Raw genomic sequence first — 7500 nt, forward strand, 5'->3', positions numbered from 1 at the left:
CTTCTTCGGCCATGCAGCAGCGACCCGATTTCTTGGTGTAGGGCGCCGTGGAGGCACGCGGCGTCCCAGAATCCCCGAAGCGAGGTTCGAACCCAGGAACGTCATAGGCCCCTCGCGGCTGCAGCAGCGACGAGCTTGCGTGGCGTAGGGCGCCGTGGTGGCAGGCGAGCATCGAACCGAGGACTGAGTCCTCGAGGCTGGCCGGAGAACACAGGAGCGTCGTCATCGTCCTCGCGGCGGCGGCGTAGGGCGCCGTGGTGGCCCGCGGCATCTCAGGTGGGCCTAAAACAATTAAGCTAGGTTCGAACCCAGGACGGAGTCCGGACCGAGTCCCCGCGATTAAGAACGCGGTCCCCCGCCCGCCCGCCCGCCCGCCCGCCCACACACGCCAGATCTCCGTCCTGCCCCCACCCCCACCCCCGTCCTGACACTACGACCCCGGGTCAAGTGCGGCGTGTCCCGAACCGGCAGGAGGCCTCATACTTGCCGATTGCCGGTTCGGCCGCGCACTCGGACCTGCTCCCAAAGTCCTCCCCATAGTAGGTCTGGACCCCCCTTATCTCAGCATTTGTCTTGCGCGGGCGGAAGGCGATTTTCTCCCCGACGAGAGGCTTGCCGGCCGCCAAGGCCCGGGACGTCTGCGGCAAAAGTCCGACGGCGCGTGGTAGCTCAGAAGGCTGTTTCGGTGAAAGAGTCCTGCGGTAATGGCGCCTTCTTAATAATAGTAACTTGAATAAAAATAACATAAGACAACACGAATAACGGGAGTAGAAGAAGAAGAATTAGGGAGGAAGAAAGCGTAATATAGTGAAGTAGATGGTTTTGTATTCTTATGAGTTGTTTGATTTTGAGTGAGTGAGTGGGATGTGTTGTTTTGGTTGCGTCCTATGTTTTTCTTTTATGGTTCTGTTGTGTCTTATTCTTTTTGTTGTGCCCTCTAATTATTCTTTTTCTGTCTCACTGTGTTGATGTATCGCATTGTTTTGTTGTGTCTTATGTTCTTGTACCTTATTGTAGGTCACTGCCACCGGGGATAAAATCATTTGCAGTCAATAACAAATAATAAAAATAATAATATGGTTAAGTATTTGTAAATCATTAAAATTGGGCTTGCGGTGCCCCGTCTCGAAAGAAATCATCGTATAGCCGTTAACGCATTAAAAGTAAGTCATGTAAGAGACTACGCCTGTGTTTGATGGGTTGTATTGGGACGGTCGCTTCCTGAGGCCAATTCAGACGGCGAGTATAGTTACGGGGCTGCTTCGAAGCACGAGACCGTGCCGTGATAGCGCCTTCCTAAGAATAAGAAATAGAACGAATATAACTTCAGCGGCTAAGTCCGAAATATTCCAAAATGCAGTAAAATATTCTTAATTGAAAAAAAATGGGCTTGCTGTGCACAATAATGCCGTTAATTGTCTAAAAATAAATTTCCGAAATTTAACTCAAAAGTCATGGCTCTGCGGCTATGTCCCGTGGTGCTTGGAACTTGAAATCAGTTCTGCGGCTATGTCCGACCGTGCGTGTTAGTTGAGTCGCTTCAGCGGCTAAGTCCGAAAATTTCCAAAATGCAGAAAAATATACATAATTAAAGAAAGTTGGCCTTGCTGTGCTTAATAATATCGTTAATAGATTAAAAATAAATTTCCGCTGTGTTAGGTGGGCCTTACTTGGACGGTACGAATTCTGCGGCTATGTCCCGTGGTGCGTGGTACTTGAAACCAGTTCTGCGGCTATGTCCGACCGTGCGTGTTAGTTGAGTCGCTTCAGCGGCTAAGTCCAAAAAATTTCCAAAATGCAGAAAAATACACATAATTGAAGAAAATTGGGCTTGCTGTGCTTAATAAAATCGTTAATAGATTAAAAATAAATTACCGCTGTGTTAGGTGGGCCTTACTTGGACGGTACGAATTCTGCGGCTATGTCCCGTGGTGCGTGGTACTTGAAATCAGTTCTGCGGCTATGTCCCACCGTGCGTGTTACTTGAGTCGCTTCAGCGGCTAAGTCCGAAAATTTCCAAAATGCAGAAAAATATACATAATTGAAGAAAGTTGGCCTTGCTGTGCTTAATAATATCGTTAATAGATTAAAAATAAATTTCCGCTGTGTTAGGTGGGCCTTACTTGGACGGTACGAATTCTGCGGCTATGTCCCGTGGTGCGTGGTACTTGAAACCAGTTCTGCGGCTATGTCCGACCGTGCGTGTTAGTTGAGTCGCTTCAGCGGCTAAGTCCAAAAAATTTCCAAAATGCAGAAAAATACACATAATTGAAGAAAATTGGGCTTGCTGTGCTTAATAAAATCGTTAATAGATTAAAAATAAATTACCGCTGTGTTAGGTGGGCCTTACTTGGACGGTACGAATTCTGCGGCTATGTCCCGTGGTGCGTGGTACTTGAAATCAGTTCTGCGGCTATGTCCCACCGTGCGTGTTACTTGAGTCGCTTCAGCGGCTAAGTCCGAAAATTTCCAAAATGCAGAAAAATATTCATAATTGAAGAAAGTTGGCCTTGCTGTGCATAGTAATGCCGTTAATTGACTAAAAATAAATTTCCGCTGTGTTAGCTGGGCCTTACTTGGACGGTACGAATTCTGCGGCTATGTCCCGTGGTGCGTGGTACTTGAAACCAGTTCTGCGGCTATGTCCGACCGTGCGTGTTAGTTGAGTCGCTTCAGCGGCTAAGTCCAAAAAATTTCCAAAATGCAGAAAAATACACATAATTGAAGAAAATTGGGCTTGCTGTGCATAGTAATGCCGTTAATTGACTAAAAATAAATTTCCGCTGTGTTAGCTGGGCCTTACTTGGACGGTACGAATTCTGCGGCTATGTCCCGTGGTGCGTGGTACTTGAAACCAGTTCTGCGGCTATGTCCGACCGTGCGTGTTAGTTGAGTCGCTTCAGCGGCTAAGTCCAAAAAATTTCCAAAATGCAGAAAAATACACATAATTGAAGAAAATTGGGCTTGCTGTGCATAGTAATGCCGTTAATTGACTAAAAATAAATTTCCGCTGTGTTAGGTGGGCCTTACTTGGACGGTACGAATTCTGCGGCTATGTCCCGTGGTGCGTGGTACTTGAAACCAGTTCTGCGGCTATGTCCCACCGTGCGTGTTACTTGAGTCGCTTCAGCGGCTAAGTCCGAAAATTTCCAAAATGCAGAAAAATATACATAATTGAAGAAAGTTGGCCTTGCTGTGCTTAATAATATCGTTAATAGATTAAAAATAAATTTCCGCTGTGTTAGGTGGGCCTTACTTGGACGGTACGAATTCTGCGGCTATGTCCCGTGGTGCGTGGTACTTGAAACCAGTTCTGCGGCTATGTCCGACCGTGCGTGTTAGTTGAGTCGCTTCAGCGGCTAAGTCCAAAAAATTTCCAAAATGCAGAAAAATACACATAATTGAAGAAAATTGGGCTTGCTGTGCATAGTAATGCCGTTAATTGACTAAAAATAAATTTCCGCTGTGTTAGCTGGGCCTTACTTGGACGGTACGAATTCTGCGGCTATGTCCCGTGGTGCGTGGTACTTGAAACCAGTTCTGCGGCTATGTCCCACCGTGCGTGTTACTTGAGTCGCTTCAGCGGCTAAGTCCGAAAATTTCCAAAATGCAGAAAAATATACATAATTGAAGAAAGTTGGCCTTGCTGTGCTTAATAATATCGTTAATAGATTAAAAATAAATTTCCGCTGTGTTAGGTGGGCCTTACTTGGACGGTACGAATTCTGCGGCTATGTCCCGTGGTGCGTGGTACTTGAAACCAGTTCTGCGGCTATGTCCGACCGTGCGTGTTAGTTGAGTCGCTTCAGCGGCTAAGTCCAAAAAATTTCCAAAATGCAGAAAAATACACATAATTGAAGAAAATTGGGCTTGCTGTGCATAGTAATGCCGTTAATTGACTAAAAATAAATTTCCGCTGTGTTAGCTGGGCCTTACTTGGACGGTACGAATTCTGCGGCTATGTCCCGTGGTGCGTGGTACTTGAAACCAGTTCTGCGGCTATGTCCCACCGTGCGTGTTACTTGAGTCGCTTCAGCGGCTAAGTCCGAAAATTTCTAAAGTGCAGAAAAATATTAAATAAAGCGGTTATATAAGTAAGTATGTGTATGTATTCTAACATATACAAAATTTAGTATGATCGGAAATGATTAAGGAAGAGAAAAACTTAATTAAAATTTCTGGCGGCAGCCGAAGGGCCATCCGCCGGTGTCCGCGGCTCTGCCTCTTCCGTGACTGACGAATGCTGAGATAAGGGGGGTCCAGACTATAGTATATGAGCTTGGCGAGCGAGGCTCTCCTCGAGCAGGGGGAAGTCTGAGATTGGACTACCGGCCGCCGGGGACACTGTCGCCGGCAGGCCATTCGCGCTTCCGCCCCGCGTTGGCTGAGGCAGTTTAGGGCAAGAGTGGCACAAGTGCACCGACCGCCGTGTCCTTTGGGGTCGGCGCCCGTCACCCCGCTCAGTGGCCGGCGAAGACCGGCCGAGTCTCGGGTTCGAGTCGGCACAGGACACTGAGTGCAAGAGTGACACAAGTAACGGCGTTCACGGGCGGCCTCTGGGAGATTGCCCTCAGTACCACCGGGCAACGCGGGGGACTGCAGGCCTCGACCCGCGCCGCTCGATCCCCGTTTAGGGCAAGAGTGGCACAAGTGCACCGACCGCCGTGTCCTTTGGGGTCGGCGCCCGTCACCCCGCTCAGTGGCCGGCGAAGACTGGTCGAGTCTCGGGTTCGAGTCGGCACTCGAGCCTGAGTGCAAGAGTGGCACAAGTGATGGTCTTCACGGGCGGCCTCTGGGAAGCTGCCCCTAGTACCAGCGGACAACAGCGAGGGACTGCAGGCCTCGGCCCGCGCTACTTGCGACCGTTTAGGGCAAGAGGGGCACAAGTGTATCGACCGCCGTGTAATTTGTGGTCAACCCGCGCTGTTGCCTGCGAAGACCGGCCGAGTCTCGGGTTCGAGTCGGCACAGGGCACTGAGTGCAAGAGTGACACAAGTAACGGCCTTCACGGGCGGCCTCTGGGAGATTGCCCTCAGTACCACCGGGCAACGCGGGGGACTGCAGGCCTCGTCCCGCGCCGCTCGATCCCCGTTTAGGGCAAGAGTGGCACATGTGCACCGATCGCCGTCTTCAACGGGGTCGGCGCCCGTCAACCCGCGCAGTGGCCGGCGGAGGCTCCGGTTCGAGTCGGCACTCGATTCCGAGTGCAAGAGTGGCACACGTGACGGCCTTCACGGGCGGCCTCTGGGAAGCTGCACTTAGTACCAGCGGACAACCGCGGGGGAATGCTTTCCTCGGCCCGGTGTACTTGCAACCGTTTAGTGCAAGTGGGGCACAAATGCACCGACCGCCGAGTCCATCGGGGTTGGCGCACGTCAACACGCGCGGTGTCCGGCGGAGGCTCGGGCTCGAGTCGGCCCTCGACTACGAGTGCAAGAGTGGCACATGTGACGGCCTTTACAGGTGGCTTCTGTGAGCCGGCCCTTAGTACCAGCGTGCATCCGCGGGAGACTGAAGACCTCTCCCCGCGCTGCTCGAACCCCGTTTAGGGCAAGAGGGGCACATGTGCACCGATCGCCGTCTTCATCGGGGACGGCGCCCGTCAACCCACGCAGTGGCCGGCGGAGGCTCCGGTTCGAGTCGGCACTCGATTCCGAGTGCAAGAGCGGCACACGTGACGGCCTTCACGGGCGGCCTCTGGGAAGCTGCACTTAGAACCAGCGCGCATCCGCCGGGGGACTGCTGGCCTCGGCCCGCTCTACTTGCAACCGTTTAGGGCAAGTGGAGCACAAGTGCACCGACCGCCGTGTCCATCGGGGTTGGCGCACGTCATCACGCGCGGTGTCCGGCGGAGACTCGGGCTCGAGTCGGCACTCATCTACGAGTGCAAGAGTGGCACATGTGAAGGCCTTAACGGGCGGCCTCTGGGAAGCTGCACTTAGAACGAGCGCGCATCCGCCGGGGACTGAATTCCTCTCCCCGCGCTGCTCGAACCCCGTTTAGGGCATGGGGGGCACATGTGCACCGATCGCCGTCTTCATCGGGGTCGGCGCCCGTCAACCCACGCAGTGGCCGGCGGAGGCTCCGGTTCGAGTCGGCACTCGATTCCGAGTGCAAGAGTGGCACAAGTGATGGCCTTCACGGGCGGCCTCTCGGAAGCTGCACTTAGAACGAGCGCGCATCCGCCGGGGACTGAATTCCTCTCCCCGCGCTGCTCGAACCCCGTTTAGGGCAAGAGGGGCACAAGTGTACAGAAGTCCGTCTCCTGGGGAATCGCGTGCTCGGCTGCCCTCAATGGACAGGCAGAAGCAGGGGTCTGCTCGTAGGTGACTCGGCACTCGAGTGCAAGATTGGCGCAAGTGACGACTTCTCGTGCGGTCACGGTGAGGCTGCCGGCGGTGTCTCTGGCTTCTGCCGCATATATATTCCCGTCCGTGCCCTCCACGTCTTCAGATTTCAAAGTCCCATCCGTGCGTGTTAGGTAGGCCGATTTTAGGGGACCTGCCGCTCGCATTCGGCCGGGTCGCGCTCTCTGAGGCTCAGACGTTACGAGTCTCCCCTGAAAACGCCGCGCTGGCACCTTATTTTGTAGGAAAATTTCACACTTCCTCTAGTTGAACTAACGGATGCGTCGCTGATAAATTGGCCCTTTTTCCGCATAAGACGATTCCTGAGCCTTGGGTGGTGTCTGGATACATCAGGAGGACACAACTGACGGAAGAAAAGCCCGGGTCCGTCCTCCGCCCGGCAGGGGAACGATTTTACGAAAAAGGCCGGCTTCGTTCCCCTTCCCGGCAAGCAGCAGGTGGACGATTTTACGAGAAAGACCGGGTTCGTCCACCTTCCCGGCAAGCAACAGGGGAACGATTTTACGAAGAAGGCCGGCTTCGTTCCCCTTTCCGGCAAGCAACAGGAGGACGATTTGACGTTAAAGACCGGGTTCGTCCTCCTTCCCGGCAAGCGACAGGGGAACGATTTTACGAAAAAGGCCGGCTTCGTTCCCCTTCCCGGCAAGCAGCAGGTGGACGATTTGACGATAAAGACCGGGTTCGTCCACCTTCCCGGCAAGCAACAGGGGAACGATTTTACGAAAAAGACCGGCTTCGTTCCCCTTCCCGGCAAGCAGCAGGTGGACGATTTTACGAGAGAGACCGGGTTCGTCCACCTTCCCGGCAAGCAACAGGGGAACGATTTTACGAAAAAGGCCGGCTTCGTTCCCCTTTCCGGCAAGCAACAGGAGGACGATTTGACGATAAAGACCGGGTTCGTCCTCCTTCCCGGCAAGCAACAGGGGAACGATTTTACGAAAAAGGCCGGCTTCGTTCCCCTTCCCGGCAACCAGCAGGTGGACGATTTGACGATAAAGACCGGGTTCGTCCACCTTCCCGGCAAGCAACAGGGGAACGATTTTACGAAAAAGACCGGCTTCGTTCCCCTTCCCGGCAAGCAGCAGGTGGACGATTTTACGAGAGAGACCGGGTTCGTCCACCTTCCCGGCAA

This window comes from Zootermopsis nevadensis, unplaced genomic scaffold (genome assembly GCF_977971745.1).
Source record: "Zootermopsis nevadensis isolate Lab colony 2312 unplaced genomic scaffold, Znev_1.0 Znev_ptg000238l, whole genome shotgun sequence".
NCBI lineage: Eukaryota > Metazoa > Arthropoda > Insecta > Blattodea > Termopsidae > Zootermopsis > Zootermopsis nevadensis.